General features: G+C 46.7%; 1 pseudogene; it reads right to left on the minus strand.

Moving 5' to 3' along the window:
• Positions 1-3266: 3266 nt before the first annotated feature.
• On the minus strand, positions 3267-16429 carry LOC125930368 (threonylcarbamoyl-AMP synthase-like; annotated as a pseudogene).
• Between the last annotated feature and the right edge of the window lie 8399 nt (positions 16430-24828).

Below are 24828 nucleotides of genomic sequence, written 5' to 3' on the forward strand. Positions count from 1 at the left end.
GCTGACTTCCAGCCTCCACAATGAGAGACAACAAATGTCTGTTGTTTAAGTCACCCAGTGTGTTGTATTTTGTTACAGCAGCCCCAGAACACTGATAATACCCGGTTCATGAGTTTGTGGGTGGCTACAGAGTGGCCACCCGTGGCATAGTAATAGCCAGCCTACATGGAGTGTTTACTCAGGTGCTAAAAACTTTAGGTGTGTTAATGAAATGAATGCTAACAATAGCCCCGTGAGGTAGATTCTATGATGGTGCCCCTTTTAAAATCAGGAAAGTCAGACAAAGAAAAGTCACCTGCTCTGAGCTGCCTGTTTGTAAAGTGGCAGGGCGAGGATTTGAATCCTGGCGGCCTGGGCTCCCAGGCCCTTGTTCTGAAGGATCTAGCTGAGTTCGTTATCATCACCCCCATCTTCCAGATGAGCAAACTGAGACTCACACAATTGTCCAACATCCCAGAGCCAGGGTGTGGTGGAACCAGAATTCCCAATTCTTTGATTTTGTCGCAAACGAATGGCTGGAACTCAAGGATCCTGAAAGTCATTCACTGGAGGAAGGGAAGGGACTCACCCGAAAGAGTAGGAGCAAAAATCTATGTATACACAAAATGAATTTGTGGGGGGAGAGGAATGTGACAGAGAAGTTTGGGCCCACTGAAGGGTGAGCGGCCATACAGCTAGGTAGACAGCTGGCAGGATTCATTCAGGTGTCCTTGACTCTCAAGTCCACTCTCCTCTATCATTTTTAGCTTTGACAGGTATTTACAAGGCATCTACTATGGGTCTGATATCAGAGGCTGACCACACGGGGATAAAGGATATGGCAGGCCTTGGCCTTTGGAACCCACAGTCTGGATGAAATGGGTACACACACAGATCATTTCCAGGGTGGCGAGGGCCATGGGGGCCATGGGATCATAACTGTCCATGTTCTTTTGTGTCCTGGTATCTTCTTCCTTTCCCAAGCAGTTGATTGGGCCTGTGCTCTCTGTCTTAAGGAAAAAAATCTGACAGAGTAGAAAAAAAAAAGGCCTTAGTCTCTGCCTCTCGTGTCCATAATTCTAACCTCTCAAAGGTCCCCCCGGGGCAATCCAGGGCCGGTAAGGGATAAGTGTTCCAAAGAAGGAAGGAGAGGAGAGTGCTTTTTCAAGACAAGAAAACTCTTCAAAGGTGCTGAGGGAGGGAGAAAAGACAATACATTAGAGAGAGCTGAGGGCCAGAGAGCAGGAGGGTGTGTCCATAAAGGGGACCCTGGGAAGGGGCCCTGGGAAGGGGGCCTGGGAAGGGTGGCAAGGCCTCAGAGTAGGTGTGGTAGTGGTGGTATATATGCAGACAAAGCCAAGGTCACCCTGCAGAGATTCTAGGGACCCAGCATGGAGTAGGCATTGCCTACGTGACTCCTGGACTTGAAGGGGCCACGAGGAGAAAACCAGGGGTATCTTTATGGGAACCTGTGATGAACAGATGCCCCGAAACTAGGCAGACACATCCCTCAGCACTGTGACACTAGAAAGTCTAGAACTTAGATACAACACTGGAGGGAGAGGAAGTGCCAAACTGATGGCGATTGAGTTGGGATGGGGTTCAAAATACAAATCGAGAAGGGAGAAATGAAAATAAGGAAAGATATCCCTGGTGTGCCGGAAATTCACACCTAAGTTGTACAATAGGTGAACCAAGGTGCGAGAGAGCATGCTGGCCAGCCAGGATTGTCCAGGGAGATGCCAGGGAGGGCAGCCCAGGCCCAGAGGACCACCCATGCAGTGACACTATAGGGCAGTGACTTGTGGACCACAAGGAAATCAGTGTGCAGGAACTAGGAGGATGTGGAACAGTGGAGGTGACAGTCCAGAGAGGCACGCCCGGTCTTGACACAGCTTACAAACCCTGCACGATGGCTGGAGTTTATGTTGAAGATAAAGGTAGGCTATGGACACATCGTGATCAAGGAAGTTGTAGGATTAATACCAAGTTTTTCAAATCTCTTTGGGAGGGGGGCCGCCTGGGTGGCTCAGGGAGTTAAGTGTCCGACTTTGGCTCAGGCCATCATCTTGTGGTTCATGAGTTCAAGCCTCGTGTTGGGCTCTGTGCTGACAGCTCAGACCCTGGAGCCTGCTTTGGATTCTATGTCCCCCCTCCCTCTCTCTCTCTCTGCCCCTCCTCTGCTTGGCTCTGTCTCTCTCTCTCCCTCAAAAATAAATACACATTAAAAAAACATTTTTCTTAAAATCTCTTTGGGAGCAATATAGGTGGTGGTGGCTTGGGTCAAAATGAGAAAGGGCTCAGGAGAACAGTACAAGTGGCAAAGAGTTGAAAAGAACAAGGAGGGGATTAATGGAAAGAAAGAAAGAGATTTTCAGCAGTAGAATCTTCTGGACTTTTTTTTTTTTTAAAGAACAATAAAGATTTATTTTCCAATATGTTTTTATTTGGACCTCCCCACCCCCACCCCTGCCAACTGAATTCACTCCCCACCATTAGTCCAAAGGGAGGGTTCTCTCCACCAGGCATCACAGCATACCACAATACCAGCCTCCTCAGCTCAGAGGAGATAGTGTTTGCCCTGTGGCTCAACAATCTTTGTCCTAACCTGGCCTCAGCCTCAGGTGCACAAGCACATGCCTTTGGTCACCTGAGACCTTTAAGTAGCACCAGCTGGTACTCTAGCTGATTTGGACCTTAGATGCCACTACCCACCAGAGAAGAGGCTCTGACTCGATTCCAAGCCTGTTCTTTAAATTATTTTTCAAACATATTTTTTTTAATTTATTTTTGAGACAGAGAGAGACAGAGCATGAGCAGGGGAGGGGCAGAGAGAGAGGGAGACACAGAATCGGAAGCAGGCTCCAGGCTCCGAGCCATCAGCCCAGAGCCCGACACGGGGCTCGAACTCACGGACCGTGAGATTGTGACCTGAGCTGAAGTCGGATGCTTAACCAACTGAGCCACCCAGGAGCCCCAAACATATTTTTTAAAAAGCAACTTAGTAGAAAACAAGGCCATCCTAGGAATGTTGTCAAAGTCTCTAGTCAGCTTTTGACTGATATATGAAGTTACAGATAATAAAGAAGACCTCCCCCACCGGGTGTAAGACTAAACCAGCAGCTTCTGGGCCCCGGTCTCCAGTGTTCAGAAAGACACATTGGCTTAAAGACAGAGACTAGAGACATTGTAGCCCCCGGGGCCTCTGTAAATGATGCCTCCCAGTCACCAGTGGACAGACACATGGTGTCGGGCATTTGTCCTTGGGCCCTCCCTTATCCTGAGATTCACAAGCAAGATCTCTGTGAGGGGAACAGCCCATACTTCTGTGGGAGGATGGATGTAATACTTTCCAGGGCACAGCCTGGATGAATGATGCCAAACTTTCCAAGTACAGACAAGTCAACCACAGTTGACCCAAGCAGTACTCAGGGCTCTGGCCATCCCCAATTGGTCCCCCATCAATGACCAGCAACAATTGAGGCCAGAGGTACAGGAATTCCTTGACATTTGGAGAACTGGCCTAAGAGTCAAGGTTGGTACTGGTGAGAGCAAGTGTTGCTCAAACACCTAGGCCAAATCCTGCATGAAGCCATGATCAGGAGTCCAGGTGCCTACAAGAGGAGTAAAGGGGTTCAGGTCCTTACTGAGCTCTTGGGAGCTTTCCAACACCAGGGTCACTGGTTCTGATAATAAGTCTTTCAGGAGCACCTTGGACATGCTCAACATGGCAGTCCCTGTAGACATCGGCCACATGGCCCAGATAGACAGGCAGCAGCTCGGCCTTGCTGCAGCCCTTAAGGGGGTACACAATGCCCTGTGCCACTGAGCAACTTGCCGAGAAGGCCAGGCCCTATGGCGTGTGGGTGGGGACCACCACCATGGCGGGCGCCTGTGCGCAGCTCAGCCACGGAGGCCCAAAACACCTTGGTCCAGCGGGCAAGGCCACACTCCCGGGGAGCCACAACAGCCAGGCGCTTGGCACTGGCAGAGTGGGGCTCAGAATGCAGAGGAGCTGGCTGCTGTGGACAAAGCCCCCGCCCCCGCCCCCATCCCTCATTCAACCCGGTCCTGGCAGCCACCACGGCTCTCAGTGCCTGCAAATCTCCTGGACTTAACTCATGATTAGGTTTTAGGGGTGAGGCAGAGGGAGGAGTCAAGGATGATGGCCAGGTTTCTGATGTGGGTCAATGAGTCAGTCATGGTGATATTAACAGGGCTAGAGTTATAGGAGGAGAGGCTGGTTGGAAGAAGATACTGAGTTGAGTTGTAGATGTAGTGAATTTGACGTATCATTTAGGATGCTCTTGGCTGCAAGTAACAACAAAACAAAACAAAACGAAACAAAATAAAAACCCATGCAAACAATAAGGGACTGTATTGTTTAACATAGTTGGAAGCCCCTTTCCCTGATAAGATTCAATCAGCTGGTCATTAAGGACCCAGGCTCTCCTCCTGTTGGATTTCACCTATCCCTCATGGTTGCAGTTGGTTTTCCTGACTCTGACTGACTCCAAGTCACAGCAGTATCGAGAAGGAGAAAAGAAGCCATCATTCATGTGTCTGTTTGAGAGAAAACTTTTCCTAGACCTTCCCAGCAATCTGCCCTGTCTGGGTCACATGCCCACTCCTTAAGCAATCACGGGCTTCAGCCAATCGTCCGGAAAGGATTGGCAGCTGAGGAGTCATCCAACACCACGACCAACAGCCCTACAAGGTGACCGTGGCATATGCAAATGGAGTTAGCTTAGAAACAGTCGGAAACAAGGAACAAAGGACAGATTTGGGGTGAAAGCACCATAGAGGTGCTATGAGGAAAGCTGTCCCCTGCGGAGACAGGGGCAGAGAGAAGAACAGGGGCCAAACACACAACTCCAGAGAACACCTCTATCTAAGGGGTATCCGAGGAAGAAAAACTGCATTGTAATGGTTGACAACTTGACTCTGGATTCAGACAGACCTAGGTGGGAATTCCATTCCTGCTGCTTATAAGCCATTGACCTACAAGGGGGTCAGTGAAGATCCCTGCATTACGCAGAGACTTACCTTCCTTGTCTGAAAAAGGGAACCCATAAGTCCCACCTCCCAGGGCTGCTGTGAAGCGTCGATAAGAAAATGCACACAAAGCCTCCGCACGACCTCAGCCCATGGCAGCCGCTCCTAGCCATTGGTGAAAAAGAACAGCCTAGAGAGTATCTGAAAAGTGAAGGGGGAAGCTGGTGAATAACCAGGATGAGATGGAGTCATTGAAGGCACGGGGCGAGAGGATTTCAAGGAGGAAAGAGTGGGCAATTATGTCATCTGCTGAAGAGAGGTCAGGTCAGAAGTGGACTGAAAACTGCCCTTTGGATTTAGCAATTAGAAGGTCACTGGTACCCTTGACAAGAGCACTCTCAGTGGAGTGCTGGGGTTGGGAGCCAGGAAGCAGGGGGTCAGCAGTGAAGACCAGAATTCAAGTCGCCTGGCTACCAACCGACAGCAGCGTGCTTTGCACGATGCCAGGAGCTGCTTGGTGTTGAAAACTCCCGTTTTCAGTCATGCCTCAAAAATACTCATTCGGAGAGCAGTAAACAGTAGGATTCCACAATCTGTGAACGAAACGGCCCCTCTTCATCATTTTTAATTCTTTTTTGTGGATAAAGCGAAGGTGGTTGTTTCCTTTCATTAGAAATATGTTGCATCCTTTTCGAGGATTTGTGTTTACATTACCATTTTATTGCTATATGGTTCTTTTTTATATAACATATTTTGGAACCATAAAAACAAACAAACACAACAAACAAAACCCAAACAACATATGTGCTTTGCATTAAATTCAGAAAGTTCAAACCCCTCACTCTGTGCACGTTTTCGAGGCAAAGTGTGGGACTAGGAAAACCCTTCAAGAAACACGCAATGTGACAAATCCTCCTTTAAGAAATGATAGCAGTTGCTTTTGAGACCAATTTGGTCACACGGATCCTGTTTGTCAGGGCTGTCATTAAAAGCCTAATATTTTTCCCATTGCAGAATGTCTCCCAGTGACTCAAACGTGGGCAGAGGCTAAGCACGGTCAATTTCGTGACCTCCCTCGTGCTACCCACCCCCCCCTCACCCCGCCCTGGCTATCTCAACTCCCCAGTGGATGATCTCTTATCCCTAGCAACAACTGGAGCTGCTACTGTTTCTCGACTCTGGCGAGGAAAGTGGGCTTAGGGCCAAGTCTACTGGCCAGGGCTCCCCTTGGAAGATGCTAGAAGAGCACTCCACATTCTCTCACCATCAGTGACCCAAGTTCCTCACCTCTGCCGAACATCTGGATTGCAACACACAGAGTTCAAAGGGCCAGCATGTGTGTCTGCACCTGGCCTCGCTGTTGAAACAGAGCTGACCTCAAACCAAACACGCGGCCTCTCTGCTGTTATTTATGCGGAGGGTCGGATGCCAGATATAAATATTAACTTCGGCATCTTCTCCCCACAGGACTTTGTGATTAAAGGATGCACGTAAACAAACCATCTACCGGGCAGAAAAAGCAACTCTACTCTTCTCGGCGTATTGAACCCTTCTCAAAAGAAAGCTGATCCCCTTTCCTACCGTTGTGAATGTGTGTTGGTTTACTTTAATAATATCATGGCTCCTTCCCGCCATGGGGCTCCCCGTAGCCTCTTGCATTTGAAGCCATCAGGTGGTGGGCCTGCTGCAGACATGGTGCATCCCATCCCCAGGAGAGGCTTGCGAGCAGCACCATATGTTATTAAGACCTCCCAGAACTGGTTGCCATCGTTGGGAGCACAGTCAAGGAAGAGAGAGGCAAGAAGCGGCCGTGTAGCAGACGTGGGTCCTCGGTGCCCGGCAGCTCTGAGCCATCCCCCCCTCTTTGAAGTCGGCTAAGGAAGATGGATGAGTATGTGGGGGGGGCAGGTGTGGCTGACAGCAGCCAGGGGTAGAACAGGTGTAGTAGTTTAAGGAAAACGTAGCTCATGAGATTCCCAGGCACAGGAATGGACCTAGTTTTTCTGTTTCTAGAAAGAGGCTGGAAGATACAGAGAGCATGATTTAATTTCCACCAACATGTATTAGCAAATTATGATACCCAGTGTAGTAATGCTGGGGGACAAGGGCACGCACAAAATACTACGGAGTTAAAAGGGGAAAACACCCTCTCCACTTGACAGGGAAACTAATAAAATTTTCACAGAGAAAGAAGCATTTGAATGAATGACTGAGTCATTCCTTCATTCAACAAATACTTATTGAGCCCCATCATGTGCCAGCACCATCCTGGGGGTTACACAGGTGACAGGCAAGGTCACTCCCATCCGCGAGCCCACTCTTTCGTGAAGCTAGACTGCATGCCTACTGGGTGCCCAGCCCTGGGAGACGCCCTCTGGGAGATTAACATTCTGTTGAAACAGATGAGTCACTTCAAAATTGTGCCATGGGTGTTATGCTCAGAGCAGGACAGAAAGCCACGGGATGACAAGAAGGGGACTTGGGTTAGTCCAATGGTTTGCAACCCGGGGCAGGGGCAATTCTGTCCCCCAGGGAAAATGTCACAGTGTCTGGACACATTTGTGGTTGTGGAAACTGGGGGAGGCAGGTGCCGCTGGCGTCTAGCAGGGAGAGGCCAGCCATGCTGCCAGACACCCTACGATGCCCAGGGCAACCTCCACAGCAGACGATGAACCAACCCGAAATGTCATCAGGGCCAAGGTTGAGGAACTCTGGCCTAGTACTAGACTCAGGGAACGCTTTGGGGAAGTGCAGTTTGGGTTGAGAACTAGTGGGTGCTAGAAGTTCAAAATGCTGGGCATAGGAGTCCAGCATGGAATCAGAGGACGTCGTGAAGAGAAAGAGAAGTCCCCAGGAGCTCCAGCTGAGAATTCAGGGAAGGTGGAGGGGATACAAAACACAAAATCCAGTCTGTTTCCAGAGGGACTAGAAGGTCTTCTGTGGCATGTTATGAAGTGCAGACTTTATCTGGGGGGTATGATGGCTAATACAACCTGCCCCCCACCTCCTCCCCCACACATCTACTCCGTTGGAAAATTTTAAATCCCGTGACACGATTCCGTTGGTTTTTAGAAAATCCCTTCTAACAGCAATGCAGGTGATTGCAGGGGAGTGGGGGTGGGGGGAGATTGGAGGCATGTGAGAGACTTTTGCAATACAGAAGTGATGGCTGGAGGCCATGGCAGGGAACATGGGGGGAAGCTGCAACAGACTCCTGAGAATAGAGGAATTTTTATGCTTGATGATTGATTGGGTGTTGCAAAAGAAGGAATTCCTTAGGATGACTGAGGTTTCTAGCTGAGGGCCAGTGTGAGCGGTGAGGTGTGTGACAGAGGAGAAGTCATTTGTAGGGGACAGAGTTCAGTTTACAGATACGGTGTTGATGGTATTGTGTTGGGGAAAGACGTGCCCTGGAGACATGGACGTGGGGATCACAAAGGCCCACCGGTGGTAACCAAAGTCTTGAACGTGGAGAAGGCACCTCCTGGTGCTGGTGAGAGACGAGAAGCCACCAGGGCAGAATGCCGGGCTTCATACAGAGTCGAAGGGCAGAAAGAGAAGGAACCACAGAAGGCGGACCAGAGACATGGAAAGAGTAGTGACACACACCAAGAGAGGGACTCACTTTAAGAATAAGAAAGTGGTCAAGCTGTCTAATGCAGCAGAAGTTAAGCAGGATGTGAAATTAGATGGAGCTATTCAACATGTCAATCAAGAGGTCATTGGTGACCTTTTCAAGAGCAGTTTCACTACAATGGTGGGTGAGGAATTTATTTAAAAACACTTGATTACTCAAATCAAGAGGAAGAAAATGGGAACCGAATGTCTTTATATCTGGGCAGAATTTGAATAGCGGTCATTCTGCCGGCTTGGCAAACAGAAAAGGAGTAAAACAGTTAGGCAGAAAACCGGATTAACAATAGGCCCAATCATAAAAACAGTTATTGTATACCAAAAAGACGTTTAGAGGCGAACAGCCTCAGAGTCTACTTGGCAGCTTAGTGATGTCTTTAAGAATCTAGACTCTTTCTATTTTTCTGCCCTGTCATTCTCATGCTAGTTACCACATGGTCACAAAATGGCAGCTGCAGGCTCCAAGCATTACATCCCCACGTGACAGTACCTAAAGCAAGAAGGAAGATGCCAGGGACCAAACTGAGGCTCACCTCACACTCCCCTCTCCTTTTGTTGGGAGACTTTCCCTTATATCTTATCACATGCCTCCTCTTAGACCAATTAAGATAGAGGTAAATGGGACTGCCAGAAGTAGCTCGCACGAATCATCGTTCTTCCCCTGGGGCTAGGCACATGGCTGCTTGAACAGAATTGGTGTTCTGTTCACAAGGAAGAAGGGGGACTGGCAGTTGGGGTGACAACCTGTCGTGTCGGCCATAGGAAACTATCCTTTCACAGGGTGAGGGGAGCCCATCAGAGACCTTACAGCATCGGACAAGCCCTTGGGATGCTTCGAAAAGAATGACTAGCTGTTACAGTTAATATTCAGAGCTGAGATGTTATTATAATATCCACTACATATAGGGGCGCCTGCGTGACTCCGTTGATTAAGAGTCTGACTCTTGATTTTGGCTCAGGTCATGATCTCACGATTCGTGAGTTCGAGCCCCACATTGGGCTCTGAGCTGACAGTGTGGAACATGCTTGGGATTCTTTCTCTCCCTCTTTCTCTGTTCCTCCCCCACTTGTGCTCTCTCTCTCTCAAAATAAATAAACTTATCCACCACATATTCACTACCAACCCTAGGCAGAAGGCTGATTGTTCCACAGATCATATACGCTCAGCAACATCAAGATGTAGGTAATAATTGGATGATGATGCTGGCAATGAAGTATGCTTATTGAGGGCTTACTATGTGCCAGGTACTTTATATTCATTACCTTAATCCTCAAAACACAAGTGAGATGGATAGATGCTATTCATATGTCCATTTTCTTTTTAAATTATTTTTATATTTATTAATTTTTGAGAGACAGAGAGAGACAGAGCATGAGTAGGAGAGGGGCAGAAAGAGAGGTAGACACAGAACCCTCATCAGGCTCCAGGCTCTGAGCTGTCAGCAGTGAGCCCGATGTGAGGCTCGAACTCATGAACTGTGAGATCATGACCTGAGCCGAAGTCTGACGTTTAACCAACTGAGCCTTTTTATAGAGGTGAAAACTGAGGCGTGTAGAGGTTCAATAACTTGCCTGGTGTCCCTCAGCTAGTAGCAGCCGACCCAGGACCACCCCATCCCAAAGTCAGTGCACGCGCTGATGACACTCTACTACCGCCTTTGATAAAAAGAAGCCACTGGCAAGTTATGTTACACCCGGGAGTGGAAGCAATTGTATGTGAGGATGGAAAAATGTGCTGCGATGAGCTTTCTCTCCTTTACCAGTGTCCTGAGTTTCCAGCCTTTCATTTTCCCACACAACTTTGCAACAAAAGCACATCCAGCAGACAGCCCATTCCCTTCCAGCTTTGCCCCCTCGTTAACAAGCTCACTGATCTTACACTGCTCCTCCGGAAACTGAAGACTGAGGTGCGTAGGCGTGCTCACGGGCTAAGACTAGGTGCACATCATGGTAACCAGAACTTCTTCCTGGTGGGCGCAGTGTCGTGGATGAGATTTGGGGAGGAGGATTAAAATCTGAGGTCATTCTGGGGCGCTTGGGTGGCTCAGTCGGTTGAGCGGCCGACTTCGGCTCAGGTCACGATCTCGCGGTCCGTGAGTTCGAGCCCCGCGTCAGGCTCTGGGCTGATGGCTCAGAGCCTGGAGCCTGCTTCCGATTCTGTGTCTCCCTCTCTCTCTGCCCCTGCCCCGTTCATGCTCTGTCTCTCTCTGTCTCAAAAAAAAATAAATAAATGTTAAAAAAAAATTTAAAAAATAAATAAATAAATAAATAAAATCTGAGGTCATTCATATGGAATAAAAGGGGACCTCCAATCAAGAAAGGACAGAAACTCTTGTGTGTTCAACAGGGTTTCAGGCAGAATTTGGGTTCACGTCTTGAGATGAGCAACGAACGGGAGCTGATGTTGCTGACTATGTTCTCTGCTCCGTGCCCAGCCTTCCACGTGCATTATCTCAGGGAACCTCACCATGAGGTTAGAGAAGAAACTTTTATTGTCTCAGTTTTATAGATGAGGGAAAGGAGGTTCGGAGCATTAAGCAATTTGCTTAAGGTTCTACAACGAGTGAGTGGCAAAGATGAGATTGAACCCACCCAGAGCTGTCCCTGCAGACTGATCACGTGTAACCACTACGCGTTACTCCCTGCGGACCCCCTAGGTACTGCTGTGAATACACAGCTCCACGGAGGAAGGGGTTCTTGGGACTCACCAGCTTTCTGTTTCCTTAAAATCCTATCTCTGTTCCAAATACATTCCAAAGGGCATAAATTTCAGGATGAGTTCCCATACAGAATTTAAATCATGGAAGCATGTTAGGAAGGCATTTTAACAGAACTACCAATAAAAGTAAAGAGGCCCTAAATACTATACAACCCCTTAGCTAGGCCTATAGTGCCCTAAGGGTGGGGTGAAGGGGCTTTGCGTTTTCTCACCCAGTCCTAAGACAAGCCGGCCTTTCTCAGGGTTAACATAGGCACCTGCTCTTGACTGGAATTTTACAGGGTTGTTTTGCTAACCAGGTTCCAGTTTCTTCCCCCACCACTCCCAAGACCGCTAAGATCGCTCCTTGGGATTTGGATCAGGGCTGTGTGTAGAGAGACCAGCTGGGAACAGGCAAGAAGACCCTACCCACCCACTGACAGGTGGAAACGCAGTTCCAGGCACCAATGTCAACCCTTCTCTCCTTCGAAAATGATGAACAGAATTTGGATTCCTCTTGCCAGTACATACACCAGAGGTATGATCCAGAAATGGCATTAACACAAGTCACAGTCAAAACTTAAAAGTTAAAGCAGGGGAAATCTGAAACAATGTTATGCCCATCCAGTGCTCCCATAGGTGCCCTAAGATGTGCATTAGAACATGGCACGTCTTCTTCTGGGCAGTACAAGCTGGTGCCAGTGTACAAGATGTAGTGGGTCGAGGGTGGCCTGAATTTGAGCCCTCACTATGCAAAGCACAATAAAAAATGGCAGCACTGACCCAGGTCCTGTCTCAGCTTCCCAGAATGTTTTCCAGTGTTCAAAAGCAGAAAGCTCGTGGACACATTCTCACCCAGCTTAAAGGGAGAGAAGGAACCTGAGAACTTTTTTCTTGTTGAAATACTTAAATCCTGCAGCTCAGCCTGGAAAGACTCAATTAAGAGGAGTTGTTGGAAAACCTCAGAACCATGAAAAGCCCAAGGCCATGTTCAAAAAGCTTTCAGAAACTCTTAGCATGGAACAATTTTGTTTAGTTCACAAAATTGGCATTGACCCAACACCTCTCCTCTTAGCTTCATCTCTCAGCCTCCTTCCCAACTCCTCATGGCAGGGGAGGAAGGAAAATAGAAAGCTTCGGAGGGTAGCCTCTAGATTTAGGTTTAGAATTGGCCATAGCACTTTAGAGCTGTGTGACCCTGAGCAAGTTACTAAACTTCTCCGAACAATTTTCTCACAGGGTTATCATAGCGGATAAGTAGGTTAGCGATGCATACAGTACTTTGTATTATGCTTGCCCCTTGGAAACTGAAGAATACATAATAGTTATTATTAACCCAAGCAATGCTGGAAGAAAGAACTCAGGAGGGTTCAGCCCATCTGACACCTCTTTTTGTTTTCATGCCTCATCCCCACATGGGTTGGGGCCAGCATGGTAAAAGAAGTTCCAGTAGGTACAACTGGAAGTAGGCATGACCAACTTTATCTTTTTTTTTTTTTTTTTTTTTTTTTTTTTTTTTTTTTTTACGTATCGAGCATCTATAGATGAGGCACTGGCCTAAGAATGGTGGTGAAGATAAGGATCAAAAAAAAATCCTCTGCCCTTAAAGAATGTGCAGACTGGCAGGAAAAGAAGTGATAAAGGGGTATCTGCCATTTTCAGTTCAGGAAAAACTTTTGGAGGTGTCTGTCACTTATTTCCTCCCTGCTCCATTCATCACCTGGGGGGGCCAGCCCTTCCTTCATATCTTGTGACACCTGACCCATCCTGGGTACAGCTCATTGCACCAGAGCTAGTCATGTGACCACACCCCGGTGAATCAAATTGTTTTCCTAGGAATTTAAAATGGAGTGGATTCAAATTCAGACTCAGGATGAAGTTAATCACGGTGATGGGTACAAATAGCAAAAGTGACATAAACTCAGGGCTGCTGGAATTCTCAGCCTTGGGCATACCAGTGGATAAGCAGAGAATTATCCACACCAGTGGATAAGCAGTGAATAAGCAGGAAAACTGATGTGAGGCCAGGTAGCTGTAGCCAGACATGAGAGAGAGAAAGAGATGGAAGGGGTAGCCTTTTATGTTCCTAATGGCTTTTCACTTCTGACGAGGCGCAGCTATACTTTCTTCAATGGGGCTTCGTGAGTCTTCTCTTCTGGTACGCCCCTTTTTACTCGAGCAGTTGATGCCCCCCGGTTCCACAGAAAAGCTCAGTGTGTGGGACCCACTGCCTGGAGATAAGAAGCTGCCAAAGCCCGCTCAGATACGATTCTTTTAATCAAAATAACTGCCTCTTGAAAGCCTGATTAAATTAACCATTTGGTTTTAATCCAAACAACTGTTTGGCAATTGATCCCATTTGAACAGATCCAGGGAAACAGGAGTAGCATCTCCTTTTACTCAGAGCACCATGATGTTATGTGACGGTACACCACTATGAAGAGTTCCCTGAAAAATGCATACTTCTGGGGAAACAACATTCCAAATTTGTAGATGAAAAAGAAGTGCAATTAACGTTATTTTAGGCTCTTGTAGGCTTATCTTGTGATTTCTAAGGGGAGGCAACCACTTATTTTCAAGTCTTGGCCTTTTAGACGTGTACTTATTTCCACAGCAGACTTAAGGGACACCTTATGCCCACATCACCCGTTGTACAGAAGGCAGGGTCAGCTGGTCAACGATCCAAACACAGTGCCCATGCAAAAGTTTTTTTTTTTTTTAATGTTTATTTATTTTTGAGAGAAACAGAGACAGAATGCAAGTGGGTTAGGGGCAGAGAAAGAGGGAGACACAGAATCCAAAGCAGGCTCCAGTCTCTGAGCTGTCAGGACAGAGCCCGACGCAGGGCTCGAACTCACAAGCTGTGAGATCGTGACCTGAGCTGAAGTCGTATGCTCAACTGACTGAGCCACCCGGGTGCCCGCAAAAGCACAAAGGCAATTCCTTGTATCCAAGCATCCTTTCTGAATATCCTGGGCTTGCCGGTACATTAGCAACATTATTTTGCCATCACTGAAGCCTCTAAGATTTAATTCAGGGAAGTCTATGAAAGGGGTATTGCATTTGAGGAATATGTATATTGCCTGTACATCAATTGGCATCTTGGGACCGCTCTGGGGCACCGAGGTCAAAGTTTAGTGATGCATGGAGTTGTCCTCCTAATGGTAAGTATTGATCAGTAGCCTCAGAAAAAAAAACAGCACGCACTCAGTCTTTCCCCAGCCAGACGCCAGCCTCCCGAAAAAGGAGTGTCTTTCCCAGAGAGCCTTGGAAAACGATGCACGGAACACTCGAGCCTGCAATACATTCACTAAGAGTGAATGACTGCTTCAGCAGGATAAGTGGAAAATGATAAATAACACTGTGCACCATCTGCATAGCTATGATACCTGGTAGGAAGGGGCTCAAAAGCAATACATGCCGTATATGCATAAATATGTTCGTTTTCCATGGCTGCCATAACAAATTACCCCAAATTTTGTAACCAAAAATAATACAGATTTATTATCGCACACCTCTGTAGACCCGAAATTCCAGTTGGCTGGATTGGTTTCTCTGCTCTGGGTTTCACAAGGCCAACATCAAGCTGTCAGCAAGGCTGCATTCCTTGCTGGAGACTTCAGGATAAATCACTTCCAAGCTCATTCAAGTTGGGGTTGAATTCAGTTCCTTACAGATGTAAAGTTGAGGTCCCTGTTGCCTTGCCAGCTGTCAGCTGGGTGCTAGTCTTTGCCCCTAGAGGCTGCCCACATTGACTCTCGCGCTTTACACATTGCCCCTTCACCAGTGGTGGGATCCCTCTCTTACTTGGAATCTCTCCAGCTTCTGCCTCTGCCAAATTTCTCCTACCTCCGGCCAGAGAAAGTTCTCTGCCTTTAAGGGTTCGTGCGATTCGATTGGGCTCACTTGGATCACCCAGGATAATCTATATTAAAGTTTGTAATCTTAGGGTGCCTGGCTGGCTCAGTCAGTTAAGCGTGCAACTCTTGATTTCGGCCCATGTTGTGGGATTGAGCCCTCCTGGGATCAAGCCCTGCTGGGATCGAACCCTGTGTCAGGCTCTGTGCTAGGCACGGGACCTGCTTAAGATTCTCTCTTTCCCTCCCTTCTGCCCCTCCCCTGTTTTCACTCCCACATTCACTCTTGAAAGAAAGGAAGATAGGAAGGAAGGAAGGAAGGATGGAAGGAAGACAGAAAGTTACATGGGCAAAGTCCCTCTTGCCATGGGACATAATGTATTCACACATTCCAGAGATTAGGATGTGACCATTTTGGAGGGCCCATTATTTGATCTACCAAAAAATATACATATAATTTTATACCCTGAAAAGCAGGATTGCAGCCAGTGCCCTGGTGTGGTCTGCACTGTGGCACCGCAATCTGACTAACTGAGCAAAATGTAACTGATGGTGTATTAGTTACCTACTGTCGCATAGCAAATTACCCCAGAAGTTCGCAGTTTAAAACAAATCATCTTTATGCCACAACTTCAGTGTGTCAAAAATCAGGTGCGGCTCAGCTGAGTGCTTCTACCCCAAAGTCTCTCGTGAGGCTGCAGTCAAGCTGCTTGTGACGGCTACGGTTTTATCTGAAGGCTCAACTGGGGAAGGGTCAAGGATCCACTTCCAAGTATATTCACATGTTGGCAGGAATCAGAAGACTCAAGTCCGAATTCACCCAGGTATTACTGGCAGAACGCTGCTCCTCACCTCATGGGTCTCTCCATAGGCTGCCTGAGTGTCCCCCCAACATGACAGTTGGGAATCTGAAAGATAGCCTGGGCTGGAGGGCAACGGAGAGGGGGCATACCAAGAGAGAGCCTGCAATGGAAGCCAAAATTTTTTTTTTTTTTACCATCTTAACGATTTCTACGTGTGTAGTTTGATAGTGTTGAATATATTCACATTGTGCATCAGATCTCCAGAACTTTTCCATCTTGCAAAACCAGCACTCTCTCCTCACTGAACGACTCCCCATTCCCCTCTACTCCTGCCAACCACTATTCTACTTTCTGTCTCTACGAATTTGACTTCTCTAGGTGCCTCACCTTGGTGGAACCATATGGTATTTGTCTTTTGGTGACTGGGTCATTTCACTAAGTATACTGCCTTCCAGTTCATCCATGTTGTAGTATGTAATAGGATGTCTTTCTTTTTTAAGACCGAATAATATCCCATCATACGCATTATACCACATTTTCTTTATCCATTCGTCAGTAGGCATTTGAGTTGTTTTCACCCCTTTGCTATTGTGAAGAGTGCTGTTGTGAACATGGGTATGCAAATATCTCTTCAAGATTCTGCTTTCAGTTTTTTGGGTATAGACTCAACAGCTGGATTGCTGGATCAGATGGTACTTCTATTTTTTTTTTAAATTTTTTAAAATGTATATTTATTTTTGAGAGAGAGAGAGACAGAGTGAGGTGGGGAGGGGCAGAGAGAGAAGGAGACACAGAATCCGAAGCAGGCTCCAGGTTCTGAGCTGTCAACACAGAGCCTGACGTGGGGCTCAAACTCACAAACTTCGAGATCATGACTTGAGCCGCAGCTGGACGCTTAATCGACTGAGCCACCCAGGTGCCCTGGTAATTCTATTTTTAATTTGTGAGGACCCTCCATACCGTGTTCGGCTGCACGTGTTCAATTTCTCCACATCCTCACCATCACATGTTATTTTCCATTGTTTCGTTTTGTTTTGTTTCATGGTGGCCATCCTAATAGGTGTGAGGTGATATCTCACTGTGGTTTGGATTTGCATTTCCCTACTGATGAGTGACACTGAGTATCTTTCACACACTAGTGGCCATTTGTATACATTCTTTGGATGGAAGCCACAATCTTTTAAAAACCTAATATTGAAAGTACTATGCATCACTTCCATTGTATTCTGTTCATTAGAAGGGAGTCAATGAGCCCCGTCCACACTCAAGAGGAGCAGACTACTAGGAGGCAGGGATCACAAGGATAATCCTAGGGCCTGCCAACCTCAGATGGAGTGTCAAGAGTCTGTGCAGAAGGACGACTCAGGCCTTCAGTGTACCAAGGAGCTTTTCCTAAACTTCCTTTGTGTTAAGAATCACTTGAAGCATTTATTAAAATCAGATTCTTAGGATCTTCCCTAGAGGTGCTAACTCAGTGGATCTGAGGGAGGATCTTAGATCTTGGGATCTTAGATCTTGGGAATCTGCTTTTTTAAACACTGCCCAAGTTTTTGTCTTTCTTCTTTCTTCCCTTTTTCTTTCTTTTTTTTTTTTTAAGACTATTTTTTTAAGTAATCTCTACACCCAACGTGGGGCTTGAACTCACAGCCCCGAGATCAAGAGCTGTGTGCTCTATTGACTGAGCCAGCCAGGCACCCTCGTTTCTCTTTTTAAAGATAGAATTCACATGCCATAAAATCCACCCTTTTAAAGTATACAATTCACGATTTTTAATATATTCGCACAGTTGTGCAACCATCACCACTTTCTGAGAACATTTCATCACCCCTTAAAGAAACTCCCATCATGGGGCGCCTGGGTGGCGCAGTCGGTTAAGCGTCCGACTTCAGCCAGGTCACGATCTCGCGGTCTGTGAGTTCGAGCCCCGCATCAGGCTCTGGGCTGATGGCTCGGAGCCTGGAGCCTGTTTCCGATTCTGTGTCTCCCTCTCTCTCTCTGCCCCTCCCCCGTTCATGCTCTGTCTCTCTCTGTCCCAAAAATAAATAAAAAAACGTTGAAAAAAAAATTTTTTTAAAAATAAAAAATAAAAAATAAAAAATAAAAAAAGAAACTCCCATCCATCAGCACTCACTCTGCATTCCTCTCTCCCTCTGAACCCCTGACAACCACTGATCAACTTTCTGTCTCCATGGATTGGCCTATTCTGGACATTTCACATTAATGGAATTGTATACTACGTGGCCTCTTGTATCTGACTTCTTTCACTTAGGATAATGTTTTCAAGGCTCATCCACTGTGGCAGCAAATATCAGTATTTCACTTCTTTTTATGGCTGAGTATTATTGCATCGCATGGCTACATCTCATTTTATCCATTCATTTGTTGATGGACTGAGGAGATGCTTATCATAAAGGAAGCCTGAGAAAGGCTGCAAACTAAGTTTTACAGGGAGATCGAAAGTAGTTCAGATGCCTTAGGAGCTTGTAAAAATGCAGGTTTCTGGGCCCAACCCAAATCTCCTTATTACAATTAGGGACAGGCCCAGGAATCTGTGTTTTTTCTTAAGTAAGCTTTAGGGCCAACGTGGGGCTTGAACTCACAACCCCAAGATCAGGAGTCACACGTTCCACCGTCTGAGCCAGCCAGTCACCCCAGTACCTGTATTTAAATAAGATTTAATCTTAATCCCAGAAAGATTCTTTTGCACAGTGAAACTCAGACTTAGAGGAGAAGTGAGGTGAGGTAGGTAGCAGGAAAAGAAGACAATTATTCTAAGAACTTTATTCCCAAGCAGCACCTTTTTAACCATTAAAAAAAATTTTTTTTTAACGTTTATTTATTTTTGAGACAGAGAGAGACAGAACATGAACAGGGGAGGAGCAGAGAGAGAGGGAGACACAGAATCTGAAACGGGCTCCAGGCTCTGAGCTGTCAGCACAGAGCCCGACATGGGGCTCGAACTCACGGACCGTGAGATCATGACCTGAGCCGAAGTCGGACGCTTAACCGACCAAGCCACCCAGGTGCCCCTAACCATTTTTTTAAAGGTAATGTGATAGGATGGCAATTCGACACTTAGCAATATGACTCTAACAAAAAGACCTGGGCAGAAGCCATATGAACACAAGATCTTGAGACATTTGTGGGAGGTAGTCAAAGATGACACTTCTTATTGTGGGTTTCCTATGTTTATCCCTCTGCAGACCCAGCCCTCTGGCCAGGCCCTGTGCCCAGACCAGCTTCTTCTGATAGTGGAATTTAACCAACTAGGTCTAATGTCATAGATTCATAAAGCGGAGAAGAACTAAAGAGCTTATCTTGTCCAATGGCTCACAAACACAGCTGATTTTCCAGTTTTAGGATTCTTTCAAAAATCCTGTTTTCCGAAAAACAAAAAAACAAAAAATCCTGTTTTCCAACACTGCCCACTGCCCCCCCCACCCCATATACACACACTCCAGAAGCTTCAACTGGTAGCTCTGGGGCCTTGAAATCTGTGGTTTTGCAAAGCTCTCCAGGTGAATCTGATGGTCAGCCAGATTCCATAACCACTGGTCCAACACCCTCGTTTTTCACAGCGGGAAACTGACCCAACATCAGACAACTTCAGGAAAGAACATTGCCTAGAATTGAGGTCTCCTAGATCCTCATCAGTATTCTTTGAAACCCATGCCGTCGAAATGTCTAATTACTGGAGCAAAAACCATGGAATTTGGTTTTTGACACTGGGGTACAAGCCTGTACACAAATATGCTGTCAGGACTGAGGTCAGTCCTGGGTGCTGTGTTGGCTGGCCCGTGTTAAATGGTAAGAGAATAAAGGATGAACCAAATTGTCATTACCAAGTTAATACTGCTTGGAATCAGCCATTAGTATTTCAATTTGGGGGGTAGCTCCCGGTGGTTTGACCATCATTAAGATTTAGGAATTACAAACTTTGGACTTTAGCCGTATCATAAATATGGATAAAATGCTCGCTCACATTTATTTCCCGTAAACCTGGAAATAACAACTTTCCAGCTCAGTGGTTCTCCAATCTCACTGTGTATGAGAATCACCTGGGAGTGTTTAAAAATGTCCTATTGCCCAGCCCTGACTGTCCAGAGCTCAAGAAATAGAATCAAGGGCCAAGCCCGGTCATTCATTCATTTACTTATTTATATCTTTTCAGGCTTATGTATTTCTGAAATGAAGCTCCTAACTAAAGCTCCCCCAAGTTATTCTGATGCATAGCCAGGGCTCACACCCACTCTTCTTGTAGCCATGTAAGTGTCTAATAAAATGACAATAATTAGAAAACTTTTAAGTTTCCCGTTATATTCTGAGAAACATTTTCACCCTGAACGGGCTCATGAAGGATCACGTTCTGGGATCCCTGGGTATTCTAATCAGTAACATTTGTGCCCTGCTTTATAATTTACTAAGCGCTTTCACACACATGTCGCCACCCGGTTATGATTATTTATTAAGTGTCTATCATGCCTTTTGTGCTAGAAGTTCAAGGTGGTGGATTCTCCTGCCCATTCTTAAAAGAATTCCATTGATGAGGCTTTTCTTTTTAGAATTTTAAATAAGGCAGAGGAAAAAAATGTCAGAAAATGGGGCAGAAATCTCCCTGGAAAATTGTGCTTTATGTAATGACACCAGGACTCCTTGCACATTATATTCGGAGATTGGGCTAAATTCAGCCTCAGAGGTTCACAGACCCTTGGGGTTGAAGTACTGATGAGAAAGGAAATGGGGAAAATGTGAGTTCTAAACCAGAGCTTTTCAGATTCTAAACTGCATGTGAATCACCTGGGATCTTGTTAAAATGCAGATTCTGTTTCACCCGGTCTCCTATGGATTTGAGATTGCGCATTTTTAACAAGCTTCCAGGTGACCTCAGTGCTGCTGGTCTGCAGATTACATGTTGAATGTAAAGAGTCTAGAATTAGGGACAGGCAGAGGGAAAGAGGTCGGGAGATTTGTCCCCCAGCCCTATTCCCCCAGGTTCTGCGACAAATTTAGATTTCTCATTCATAAAATGGGGCCGGGGGATTGGTCTAGATCAGAGATAAATAAATACTTATCCCTTATGACCACTCTCCCAGATGTCGTGGAAAGACAGAAGATCCTGGAGACAGAATGGGCATGATTTCTAGTCCTACAGCCCAGAAAATGCAGGTGGATAGTATCTTCAAGAAGCACGTAGTTAATTTAAGTTGTCACATATTGCAAACCATGACCCCCATAACTCTTTCACAAGGATGTGATTGTCAAAGAAATTGGGTTCAGAGTTCGTCCAGGTATGGTTAAGTTTTGATGGGGAAAGAAGTGGCCGTAGTGAGAAAGCCTGATGTACCAAAAGCCCCTTTGAAGAGAAAGACGCAAAAAGGGAGGGAAGGAGTCCAGCAGGAGATCGGCAGGGGAGCCACAGGGAACACACTTAATCCTCTCCCTAGTGTCCTGGCCCTTGTATTATCATCTGGAGCCTTGATCTTCCTAGGATTTCTACTTCAGCTCCTAAACCTGGACTCCTACCATGGACGGGACCTCTCTGGCCCATCCCAAGCAGAAGAAAAAAGACCCCTACGGGAGAGCCTGCCCACATTCTCCATTAGAACCCTGGAGGTTCAGTTGGTTAAATGACTTTGGCCCAGGTCATGATCTCACGGTTCTTGAGTTCAAGCCCCGCGTTGGGCTCTGTGCTGACACCTTGGAGCCTGGAGCCTGTTTCGGATTCTGTGTCTCCCTCTCCTTCTGCCCTTGCCCTGCTCAGCTCTGTCTCTCTCTCTCTCTCTCTCTCTCTCTCAAAAATAAAAATAAACATTAAAAAAAATTAAAAGAGAACCCAGTATCCTTTCCAACCTTGATTAGTCCTGTCTAGTGCTGGGAGTGTGCTCCTGGGACTCCTGGATGCACCTCTCTGCCTCACTGCCTGGAGTTAGGCTATAGCATCTCCTAATCTCACAGGGAGATGATTTTTATACCAATTGAATAGAGACACTACTCAGTGGGCAGCCGTCCATGGGCAGAATTTATCAATGCTCTCCTCATGCAAATACCTTGGGGATTACATGGCTGGCACTGCTTTTAGACTTTCAAGGTTAAGGAAGATATTCCCAGCGGGAAGAATATATATGCTTCAGAGACAGACAATGTGCCAAAGCACTGCCCTAGCCACTTTAACTTTTATCTCATTTAAGCACTGCAACACTGCAAATTTAATGTTGTTGTTCCCACTTCACAGATGAGGAAACTGAGGTTCACAGAGGTCAACAAAACTCCCGCAGCTCACAGAGCTGAAAACTAGATGACCTGCCATCTGATTCCTGGTTCATCAGACTGCAAGCCTGGGGCTCATAACCCCTCACCTCACTGCCTCCTAGACACTGGACTTGAAGGGAAAAATCTTTGGAAGCTGAGAATGGGTGAGAATGATGAGGTAGAGTCAATTTCCTTCTGTCTTCCTAATTTGGAACAAAACAGGTGCCCAGGGCATTGGAACACTTCTTACAGTTCATGGAAGAAAGGATGTGGCTCTTCTGTTTCCAGGTGCTGGCAACCTCATTTTAGAGGTCCTGAGTTACAAACAGATGACATAGAGAGGGTGCCTGGGACTTTGACTACCCCCTTGAGTCGGGTCTAGGTCCTTGTATATAAAAGGAGGGATGCCCTTAGCAACTATCTTGTGCATACCCCCAAACTCTGCGATCAGTTCAAACATGTTTTGAGTACTACAACCTGCCAGACAGTGAGACGGGCGCTGAGAGGTAGATGCGGGTGAGCAAGGCCGATGAGCCCCCCTCTGTGGGACTGGCCTTCTGGCTGGAGGAGGGGCGGGGCAGACGGTCACAAATAAGACACTTCATGTGCAAGGAAAATGACGAAAGGGGACGTCGCCCTGTCCTGGGGCCTGAGGGACCCCATCTCTCAGCAGCAGCCCCATTGGACTGAATTAAACTTAATCAACCCTCCCTTGCCTACGGGGAGCTTGAACCAAACTAGAAGGCAAGCCGCTTTTGTCACTTGCAGAACCACTGTCTACGAAGTTGTAATAAATTCCCTACCAACTTGGCTAGCCACTGATGTGCCAAGCGCTCTCTCGGGCCCGGCAGAGAAGGGCCAGGCACGCACACACGTGTGCACACAAGCACACACCCATGCTCATGCACACGCACACCGCCTGCTGCACTCATTACTTTCCCATTCCACGTCCTTCCTCCTCTCGGGTGAAGCCCGAGGATGGGATTTCTTTCACAGCTTGCCCTGGAGATGCCGTTAATGCAATGTATTTTAAAACCATTTCCTTTGTTCTTAGGGGAACACACTAAGATATTAACGGTGGTAGATTTGGGTGGGTGGAATTATGGGGGGGGATGCCTTTTCTTCTTCCTTTTTTTAAAGTTATTTTTATTTTGTAGTTTTTTCACAATGGGCATGAATCACCTGTGTAATAAGTTTTCTTAAAGAAAGAAAGAGGACATCTCTTACACCACAATTGCTTTCTAATTCGCCTAGAATTTGCCCTGTAAGATAATGAGGCACGTGGCATGTTTAAGGCTTATTGGCACTGTGTGGTGTGATAGCAAGGACCCTGGACTAGGCACTACAACACGCAAGTTCAATTCCCAGCCTTCCAGAACTTTCTCACTTTGAGACACTGGGCAAGTCATTTAACTTCTCTGAGCCTTCATTTCCTCATTTGTGCCATGGAGCAGTAATAGCTCCCAGAAGATGAAATTGATCCAGTAATGTCAAGTGGGATCATTATTATTATTATTCATGTAACTGAAAATCAGCCAATTTCATACTCACGTAGGAAAGAAGAGAAAAGCCATGATTCTGGGAAGTGTAGCCTGGTCAGTCTCAGCTGGTATCAGGGTGGGGGGAGTGGGAGGATGGGAGGATGGGAGCCAGCACCGAATGGTCTCCTGTGAGTCTCACGGACCCGTATTCATGCCTTTGGATGGTCCTCTCCCCCAGGGAGTACAGCTGACCCGTGCAACCAGTAGGACATTGCAGAAGCGACAGCATGTGACTCTGAGGCTGGCTCATAAAAGGTATTATGATTCTGCCTTACTCCCTCTTGGACCACTCATTTGGAGGGAAACGGGAAACTAGCTATCGTGGCATGATGACACTCAAGTGGGGTCGTTGGGGCGAGGAACTGAGACCTCCTATAAACTGCCATGCGCCATCTTGCCAGCCACGTGAGCGGGCCATCTTGGAAACAGAGGCTCTCAGCCCCGCCGACATCTTGACTGTAACTTCTTGAGCAACCCCGGACCACAACCACCCAGCTAAGCCACTCCCTATTTCCTGACCCACTGAAACTGTGTGAGAGAATAAAAGTTGACTGTTACTTAATACTATCAAATTGTGGGGAGATCTGTGACGCAGGCACAGATGATCAAGCCTTCAGCGGGCAGCTACCTAGGAAGGCTAGGGACCTGCACGCATGGCTTCAGGAGGAGTAATTCATTCCGAGCCCATTTAACTTCCTTCCATGATGAAGTGACCCCGTGTGTGGATAGAGGGGGTGTGGGCAGTAAGTGTATCTCTCTGGTCTCAGGAGGGCTTTTAATTTGATACCACATGCCACTCTCATCAACACGCGGGGAGGCAGGGTCTTAGTGGTGGTTCATTGATTTGGCCTCAGGAGAATGGATGCAAGAACTAATTCAAGACTTGAGCGAGGGAAAGGAATATACTAATAGCAATACAAATATCAGTAATAATAGTAATACTCTTGACTACTACTCATTTTAACACTGCTGATACTTGTCATCAAGACACCTCCCCATTGGAGAGCCCAGGTTCTTCAGAATTCAGTAATTATACTTTCCTTTGATAAACAAAATCGTTTCAGCCCCCACTG

Source organism: Panthera uncia, chromosome A2 (assembly GCF_023721935.1).
Source record: "Panthera uncia isolate 11264 chromosome A2, Puncia_PCG_1.0, whole genome shotgun sequence".
In the NCBI taxonomy this organism is placed as follows: Eukaryota; Metazoa; Chordata; class Mammalia; order Carnivora; family Felidae; genus Panthera; species Panthera uncia.